Source organism: Monodelphis domestica, chromosome 4, assembly GCF_027887165.1.
Source record: "Monodelphis domestica isolate mMonDom1 chromosome 4, mMonDom1.pri, whole genome shotgun sequence".
Lineage (NCBI taxonomy): Eukaryota > Metazoa > Chordata > Mammalia > Didelphimorphia > Didelphidae > Monodelphis > Monodelphis domestica.
This window is the reverse complement of record NC_077230.1, coordinates 246,411,514-246,422,040: the sequence shown is the minus strand read 5'-3', so window position 1 is coordinate 246,422,040 and position 10,527 is coordinate 246,411,514.

Below are 10,527 nucleotides of genomic sequence, written 5' to 3'. Positions count from 1 at the left end.
GCCAGGTAAGAGGTAATGAATATCTGTACTAAGGTGGAAGGGGTGGAAGGGACGGAATATGAGAGGTATTTTGTGTTAAAATCCATTGAAAATTGGTCCTTGACAACTTAAAGAGTCTCTGGGAACCCAATTTTCACTAGGATGTGAGGTCATATGGTAGTGACAAGTTTAGGAATCAGATAGGCAAGTTCCTTTCTGTCTAGCAAGAAAAGGAGAAAAAGGGCCTCCAAGATTAAAGAAGCTATTGCAGAGGTCCATGATTTTCAGGCAGTGTTTGAGGAGTGCATGAATCACATTGGGTTGACTCAAGTGCCACATTGTTTAGGGCTGATGCTGGGTCCTTGAAGGTTATATCGGCAGGAGACAGGCTTGGGCCAATTCTTTGAAGGATGGAATTGAGAATCCAACAGTAGGTTCTGTGTCTATCAGCTTTGCACTATAAGGATAATTTTAGCTTTGTGATTTGAAATCTAAATTAATTTGGTCGCCAGGGAAAATCCCAAATAAAAAAATTAATTAATATAGAGAGAAGGAATTAAGGAGACGAAAGAGAGAGAGAGAGAGAGAGAGAGAGAGAGAGAGAGAGAGAGAGAGAGAGAGAGAGAGAGAGAGAGAGAGAGAGAGAGAGAAAAGAGTTAATTTAAACTGCTCAGGCTCAGGCTGAGCCAGGCAGTAGTTAAAGGCCTTGGCCAAAGTGGCCTCCCTGAGCCCAAGGGAAAGGGAGTCAGTCTTATCACTCACCATGAGACTGTCCCAAGGAAGCTGTCTGAGGGGGATCCTTCAGGCTGAGTTCCAGTCCTGAACTGAACTGAACTCCGAATCCCTGAACTGACCTTTCTAGCCTCCTTTTAAAGAAATTTTCTCTCATGTCATATCCCCTAAATTTTCATGTCTACCAATAATAGTAGATGCTTTTCTCCAGGACTGCCCATTTTTAGTTCTCACCTTCTTTGATTAGATTTTCTCCAGGACTAGCCACTCTTTAGTTCTCACCTTCTCTGGTTAAATTATATCTTCTGAGGTACTTCACACTTCTTTGTTAAGCTTACCTTTTGTGAGTTACTTGACCTTTTTATGATTAATTTAACCTTTATAGGTACTTAACACCTTTTTGTATTAGATCTAAAAATAGATAGCTTAAAGTTCTAGCTTCACTATAAGATGTGAGTTAAGTACTTTCATTGTTCAATCAGGAGTTTACAACTTTATCTTCCCCTAAAGTATATCTAATTAGGGTGGAGTAATTTTATAATTCACAGAACACATTTCCTTTTTATTTCTATTCAGTTATTTTCTTGGTGCATATTTCCCAAAGTGTAATGATTCCAAAGAATTCCAAAGAATATGGACAATTTTTATAGCTTGTTCCATATTTGCCAATTATCTTTTCAGGAAGAGTGAACCAATTTGCACTCACCAGCAATTTCTAAGTTTGTTTCCTCATGTTCTTGCCAATAATGGGTTTTATTTTTACTTTTGAAACACTATGGCAAATATCCCCGATGTTTCATACTTTTAATAATTTATCCTACAAAGCATCTTTAGCTCACTTGAACCACTGAAGAAAAAAGGAATTTTCTCTCTGCCCCCTCTGTTTTTCTTATTCTTTAGGAAACTACCATAGTTGAGATACCTTTATGATCCATTAATCTCACTGTGGAAGGTACTGTCTCTGTTTGATTTCTAATCTAACCATAACATATTACTTTTATTTTCCCCTACCAGACTCTAGCTATATATGTATGCTAACTCCTTTATCAGTGTTGATAGTGACAGATTACATTTCATAGAGCTATATTGGTCTTGTACAAAGTACTAAGAAAACTATGTAATTTAAAGCCAAGAATACTGGATTTAGGAGATCTGAGCTCTAGCCCTGCCGCTGAGTGACCTTGGGTAAACCAATTCATGCCCCTGAGACTCAGTCTTACCTCCCTGTTTCAAATTGCTTTTGGACAGTGGGTAGGAGATGTGGCAATATAGAACTCCAGTGGTGAAAATCAGGGTGAAAGAAATGCTGGAATATTTGATGGTGATGAAGTTCCTTGATGAGGCTGGCAGCCAGTTCCACTCACCCTGTTTATGCTATGTTAGCTGCAGACAGATGAAACCAAAAGTCCCCACTTCATCAACTTCTCTTTCCTTGAAATTTTCTTCACCTAAATTTACCATCCTGTGTAGATCTTTGTTGCTGTAATTTATCAGGCCCCTGGCCTTTTTTTCAAGAAGTTCAGCATCTAACCCACAGTCCTTTTCTCAAACTCACTACCTCCCTTAACCTTAAGGACTTCAGTATGTATGATGATGCCCCCTACAAGAAGATGTCCTCCCTAGTCATTGGTCTTCTTCCTTTCCATGACCCCGTTTCACTCTCCCTCATCCACACACAAGGATCCATGATCTCATCATTGCCCAATGGTGTTTCATCTCTACAAATCAAAATTCTGAAGCTCTTTCAACTGATCATACATTCTTTTCTTTCCATCTTTCATTATGTCTTACTCCTCCTAATGAAGCCTATTCATTGTTTCTCATCGCACCATGTAGTTACTTTACTTCTTCCTGCCTTCCTAGTCTATCACCAGTGAAACTCTGACCTCACTTTCTTCCATTCAAAATGTTGACACTAGAGTTAACCAATTTTGCTTAACACTGTCCTTCGCCTCTGGATCTTGCTCCTTGCCTCCTTTTCTATCATTGCCAATTCCTTCCTATACTCTAGCCTCAAAATACCCCATCATTTGTCTTTTACGCTTCTACTCACAAATTGCTTAGTTTCAACTGTGCAGACTAGGTCTATTAAAATTTATATTATCTCATCTCAACTGGGCCCTTGCTGCTGAATAAGTCATTTTATTCTTTTCTAATGAACTCCCAATTGCATCCCCTGTAACCTTGTTGTGAGCCTTCTTTTCTTATAACTGCTTATATCTTACCTTCTTCCTCTAAGCCAAGGGTTCTTAGCCATTTTTATGTTATGAATCCCTTCTCAGAATAATGTTTTTAAATCTGAAGAAAATGCTAAATTTCAGTAAGAGATGAAAATAGAGGTATTTCCCCCCATCTTATTTCACAGACTCCTCTGAAATCTAAGAACTCCAGTTCTAATCAGAGGACTTTACCTTATCAGTCTAGATGAGGTCTTCTCTTCATGTATATACCTCAGATACATTCAACATCTTTCCTAACTCTAACCTTCTCTCCAGTCTCTAAGAAAGAGGTGATTTCTCTCTTTACCTTTCTAATTGTGTCCATGATGCCTTTTTCTCCATCCTGCATACTGTTCCTTTTAGTATCCCACTCCGTCCTTTTAGGCAGAGTGTGTGGGGTATTCAAGGGAGACTAGTACCCCTGGAGTGAGAACTTGCTGAGCCTCCTTTTTTCACAGCTGCTTCCCTTCTTTGGTGTCCTACCACCCAATTCTCACCTGTGTCTCTAAGAAGCTATAGCATGCAGTGGCCACACTATAGCAAACTGTCTTGGCAGGCAGGCTAACCCAGCTGGAGGATAACTGACAGGTCTCAAACCCATTGTTGTGTTAGGGGTTGTCTATCCCAAACATGGGAAGACTTCTTCCAAGGAGACATCTTGTTCCAATGACCATAAATGTAGTGGAAGCAGGTGCTGTGAATCTCTTAGAACCTGATTAAACATTGAAGAAGCCAAGTTCATTCACTGCATCCTGAGTCATCAGCAGTCATTTTGACTTTTGTCTTGCCCCTGGACCTTAATAACTCTGGAAGGGAGAGAGAAGGGAAGAGAGAGAGTTATGCAACTCAGTGGCACTTAAATCCAATTTTTATGTGTAAGTTAGAAGGCATCACCAATATCATGTTACCATTTTACATTTTATTATCTATTTTTTAAATGAGCTTACCTTAAAAGTCCTATGGTGATGGGCAAGCAAAGAAGCAGCAGATTTGGATAGATTGGGATCTTTAGTCTTCTGACATAGGCAGTCCAGAGTATAGGGTCATTTTTAAAAATAAAAAGCAGAAGGGGATTCAGCAGCTCCTCTGAGTATCTGAGCAGCCTTTTTTTAAGGACTGAAGTACTTACTTCCTGGCACAAGGAATGGACTACAAAAGGAGCCCTAAAAATTGTCTACTTGAAGCTGTCTTCACCTAACCCTAGTGTGAGGCAGGCAAGGATCCTACCTTTTGATCAAAACACAAAAAAAGGTAAAATCTTATGTGAAGATGATTTCATTCACCATCAGCACATGGGATATGTGCACTCTTGTGGACAACATGAAATCCAGTAAGCGTGAAGTACAAACAGATCTTACTGCAAAAGAACTCAGTAGGTATCACAGCCCTGTGAGTGAAACAAGGCTGGCAAATGAAGGCCAGCTTACTGAAGTTGGAGCTGGATACACATTTTTCTGGAATGGTCACTGTGGTGAGGAGTGCTGTGAAAATGGTGTTGGTTTCACAATCAAATCTAATCTAGTCAGTAGCTTGTATGCCTTCCAAAAGGAATGAAGGACAGGTTTATACCAATATGATTGCCACTTGTAGGAAAGTGCCATGCCATCATCAGCATGTATATTCCCACCATACTGAAACCTGATGAGGTCAAAGAAAAAATATAGGAAGACCTGGAGAACCTCATCAATAGTGTGCCAAAAGAGGTCAAACATGTAATTCTGGGTGGCTTTAATGCAAGACTAGGTACAGATGATCAGACAGCAAAATCCTTGGCAAAAATGGAAAGCAGTAATGACAGTCACTTACTGTTGAGGACTTGTGAGTCTAATGACTTTCTCATCACAAACACTGTCTTCCATTTACCTAAATGAAATAAAACTTCATGGATGCAACCTTGAAATGAACATCGGCATTTGTTAGACTATGTCATTATAAGGAAAATAGACAGAAAAGATGTGAGAGTGACAAAGGTGATGTGTGAAGCAGAGCTCTGGACCAATCACAGACTTATCCTCTCTAAGCTAAGAATTCACATTCAGAAAAAGTTGCAATCCCATGTCAAGGCAAGGTGACTACCAGAAGAAAAATGTCCCCAGATTAGAGTGCTTCTTAATATGAGAATAATTTGTTGCTGACTTGGAGGAAAGCTGAGTCAATACTCAGTTGGCAACAGTAGACCAGAAAAGGAATAGATAGATTTCAGAGATTTGGTGTGTAGTCCCACATTTACTCATCTGGATCAGAATACTCACCAACATCAGAACTGGAAATGATGGGGAAATTCAGAAGCTATTAAATGAAAAACCAGAATTCCACCAGGTTTATCAGCAGGATAGCTCATCCGCCTCTATGAAGGCAGTATTTAACTCCATCAAAAACAAAGTACACATGAAACTTAGAAGGATGCAGGATTCTTGGCTCAGTAAGAAGGCAAATCAAATCCAGTCATCCAGTTTTCCAATGATAATAACAACCCAAAGTACTTCTCTGAAGAGTTGTATGGGTCAAAGACCTCTGGTGTAAGCAACAGAGTATGAATCATGTAACAGTTAAAATTTAGGGAATATATGGAGACTGAGGCAGGTAGAAATTAGTTTCTCTCTGCAAGGAGTATTGTATTTTTTAGAGGTTTATTAAAGGTTAAAGGATTAAAGAATATACAAGTAAGAAACATGTGCCAGAGGCCTAGACAAAATAACCTCACATCATGGAAGAGACGCCTCTGCTCCCAAAACGGAAGTCCAAAAGAGAGCTAAAAGCTTTTGCAATCAGGTTAAATACCTTCTCAATCTCAGCCCAGGTGAAATTACAAAGCATTCTGGGGAAGTGGAGCAAGGAATTGTGGGGATTGAAGTCAAGAGTTCAAGTCCAATTTTACATTCCCCTGTTTGATCCTCTGGGAAGAAGTCCTTCCCCAAAGAATCATAAAAACATAATCAATTTAAAGATTACAATAATTTGAGGATAAGAGAAAAAAACAAACTCAATAATTGCTGAACGCAGTGACAAAAAGCCAGTTACGGGGCAGTCCCCTTTGGCATGAAAGTACAGATACAAATAAATGTTCAATCAACCACACCCAAAGTTCAATTCTGTGCAGCTTGTGGTCTAGAGGCTTCTTCATGGTGGCTTCTCCAACAGTTCAGTTTCTGGATTCAGAGACGTAGCATCTTCTTTACCTAAAATTCTTCTCAAAAGGAATTTTAACTTTGCAATTTAAAATAATAATTTTTTTTTACATTCCCCCTGTTAAGAGGGTGATTGACAAATACAGGATCACTTAGGGATGCATGGCTGAGGTATGAGGTATATGAATCAATTGGCAAGAGATATTAAAAAGACATCAGAAAAATAAAAAAGAAAAGAAAAAATTTCTGGATGAAAATATAGACTATCAAAATCTCATGTGTAAAAATTCCAAGTAAAAGAAAAATAAATCTATAACAGGTCCTTGAATCAGGGCCCAATCAAAATGATCTAAGCAATGATGCATTTACCCAGTCAGTAGCCAGGACTACAGAAAGTTGCCACACTATGAAAGGCAGAAAAGAAAGGGACCAGAGTATATAAGCCAAGGTTCCAGGAGCCAAGTTTGAGGTACTTGGTAGAATGTGGAACAAGGAAGACCTGTTTTTAACACGTTAAACAGCCGCAACCTTGAACCCCAAACACGTTCAAGTCCTCTTTGTCTAGGCTCAAAGTGACATCAATTTCACCAGGATTGGTTGGTCTTCTTGACCTTATGCTCTATTGGCACTATGCAGTGGCTCTTTTGTGTATATATATTGTCCTGGAATCAGACAGAATCATTAAGCAAAGTCCCATAATTTATTTAAATAATTAGTGGCATCATTTTTATAGTCACAAGCTTTTTAGGGCATGCATTAGCAAATGTATTTCAAACTTGTAGCACTGAAAAGTCAAAAAGTTAAAGAAAATCTTAATGCTGGTGACGTGCTCCAAATATAAAAAGGAGAGAAAAAATAATAAAAAAAAACCTGAAAAAGTATATTGCACATGCAAGAAAAATATAATAATAAAAGAGCTTTAAAAAATTCAAAAATATAGCTTATAATCATTGACACTCTGTGTCAGTTAAGAAAATATAAAATAAAAGGCTTTTTCACCAAAAAATGAGATCCATTTCCTCTTAATATCTGGTCATGATCACTGTGAGTAGAAGGCAAATGAATTGAACAAGGTTAACAATTTTTCATTTTTTAAAAATACAGTAGTACAAATATGTAGTTACCAAAATCCCCAAAATTCTCAATAGCCCAATTAATTACAATAGCAAACAAACACACTTTCATATTTCACATAAGTTGCTGTATGACATTTTTTAAACCTATGAATTGATGGACATTTGTCACAATTTTTACAAACATAGCAATCCTTCAACCTTGGTATTTAAACATATTTTTAAACAAAGTAAAACTCATTTTGGGTTAAGAACATAATCAAGAAATCTATATATCATTCTGGTAGAAGTAAAATAGTGAGCTGAAGAGTATAAATAAAGGGGTGTTCCTTTTTCTTGGAGGCTTATAGGGATACAAATGCCCTGAGAATAACTGCCCAATTTCCATTCACATGTGGGAAGGTTGGGGGTTATAAAATGTATTTCACTTCAGCTACTAGAATGGGCCTTACCTCGTGGTAGAGGCAGGAAAAAATAATCAGATTGTTTAAAAAAATTCCAAAAGTCATATTTAAAAAACCCTTAAAATCAAATCAGATATTTAGCACATTAAATTTTCCAAGGTTGTTAATACAATGGATAACCAGTTCTGAAGCCCATCTATCCTCGGCAAAATAGAAAAAAGCTGTTTTTTCATATATGGGCTTATTCACAATAATATTTGTTCAACACAGTTATAGGGGAAAAACAACAGAATTTTTAAAACTCAGCACATTCAAAATAAATTCAATCAACCTTCAGTTCAAGCAGAATAATATTGAATCCAGTAATATATGAACTTAAAAATCACAGTTAAATCTTAAACAAAAAATGCACTAGAATACAGAGATTTTTATAAACCATTGGAGTCTGAAATGCCTTAGAATATAGCCTTTAGTCTTTAAAGTTCCTTAGGTGTGTTTATCCATTTAAATGTCTATTGTCTGAAGGCAGAGTAAGAGCTAGGCAATGGGTTTCAAGGGACCCGTCCAGGGCCCCATAGCTGGGAAGTATCTGAGGCCAGATTTTAACCCAGAATCATGCTCTCAGTGCCCTGAGCCACCCATTTGACTCCCCAAAGTTGAATCTTTGGGCTGAATCTTTCAGCCCAAAGAATCAATGAAATTACCAGAACAGTCAAAAGGTATCCTTTTAAACAGCCCATTGCTATTAAGTTTCTGTTTGAAAAATCTGTTTCTTCTCCTCTCCCTTTTCTCTCTCCCCTGATATGATTCCCCTGTGGCCAATACTCCCATCCACGTGGAGGCTTAGCCTAAGGGAAAATTACCCAGTCTCCTTTCCCTCTCCTCTCTCCCCTCCGCCCATGTGGCCAATACTGTTACCAGCTGGTCGCAATGAGTCCTTAACAATCTGCTCCAAGGATCTGGGTGATGAGTCGGCTGGGGTCACGCTCATGGGTCTGGGGCTGGGGTGATGAGCCGTCTGGGTTGGAGGCCAGATGGGTGAGAGACAGACCTTCGGGGAGGGTCGGGCCAAGAGCTGGAGCGCAGCTCGGGCATCAGGTGAGAGGCCAGGAGCAGAAGCAGGAGCCGGAGAGGGCCGCAGGCAGGAGCTGATCAAGATGGTTTTCTAAAGAGCATCTTGGAGAATCGTGGCTTTAAAAAAAAAAAATTCTCTAGGCTAAAAAATTTGAGAAGTTCTTATCCAATCTAGTGGTCACCAAAACTGTAAAGATTAAAATTTAGGGAATATGGGGAGACTGAGGCAGGTAGAAATTAGTTTCTCTCTGCAAGGAGTATTATATTTTTTTAAGAGGTTTATTAAAGGTTAAAGATTAAAGAAAATACAGGATAAGAAAAAACACATGCCTAGGCCAAAGGCCTAGACAAAATAACCTCACATCACGGAAGAGACACCTCTGCTCCAAAATGGAAGTCCAAAAGAGGCCCTAAAAGCTTTTGCTATCAGGTTAAGTACCTTCTCAATCTCGGCCCAGGTGAAATTACAAAGCATCCTGGGGAAGTGGAGCAAGGAATTGTGGGGATTGAAGTCCAGAGTTCAAGTCCAATTTTATAATCAATACTCTGCAACTGGAGTTAATTTTGGCCTGACAATTAACATGAAGAAAATAGAGGTTCTCCACTAGCCAGCACCATACCATCCATAGAGCAAATGGAGAAATTTTGAATGCTGTGTATAAGTTCAGTTACCTTGGCAGTATAATTTCCAGGGATGTACACACATATGATGAAGTTGATGCACACATTGCCAGAGTTAGATAAAGGTTTGGGAGGCTCCCAAGAAAAGTATGGGGAAGAAGAGGCATTAGGATGTATACCAAACTAAAAGTCTTCAGAGCCATTGTGCCCTGCTGCTGCTCATCGTGCTAACACTGAGAGGCTCAATGCAGTTCAATTCCACTGCTTTCAGAACCACCCCCTGGCCAGTTGTCAGGGGAGAAAGGACCATGCTAGTGACAGAGGAGTACCAGGCTGCCTAATCTCCTTTTAACATTTAATGAAGGTTGGGGAGGGAAACTGTTAGGGTTAGATAGATAAATTATTTGGGGAATCAGGAGCAGGCTTAGCCTTTTCTGTGGACTCCAGACTCTTGACTCTGGACTCAGGGATAATGGGCAAATCATAGCATTTTTAGCTTAAATTTTTTTTCAAATGCTTTTTAATCTCTTCATGTCACCACTCTGCCCCAATTTTTGGGGGGTGGAGTTTGATTGAGGAAAGAAAATAGAAAGATATATATATATATATTGTTATTGTTGAGGTTTTTTGAACATGCCTAAACTCCACTGTTAGAACTATCCAAGTGTTTCTTTTCAATTAAAACAAATTTTTCGTTGAAATCTGGTATTTGCCAAGTACACTTGTGTTGAAAAAAAGAAAAACCCAGAGCAAATCCCTAAACAAATTAAAGCTAGCATTTATATGGGGTTGCAAAGCAAAATTTTCTAATATTATCTGATGTGAAACTCACAATGACCCTGTGAACTGGGTGCTATTCTCATTCTTACTTTATGATTGAGAAAATTGAGGCTGGAAAAAGTTAAGTGACTTGCCTAGGGTCAGACAACTAGTAAGTGGTTGAGTTGAGATTTGAACTCCAGTATTCCTGACAGTCCAAGGCCCCTTCTCTCCTCACTTTACCACCAGGCTGCTTAGCTAACTAATGTGGAGAGAACTAAGAGGAGGTGTCTCTGTCACAGCCAAACTCTCGACTTTTGTTGTCATTGTCCAGTCTTCTTGGCTAAACAGTGCCTAATCCAGGATCCTTCCAGAAGTATGGAGTGAATGTCTTTTTAGTCAGGCATGTACTTTATAGAGACACATGCAAAATTTTTATTTGAATATTTTTTCTAAGGGTATAACAGGATTACAGATAAAACGTTTACTTTTTTCCTCTAGTTTTCTTGCAGTATTTTCCTTTAAAAAATTTTAGTCA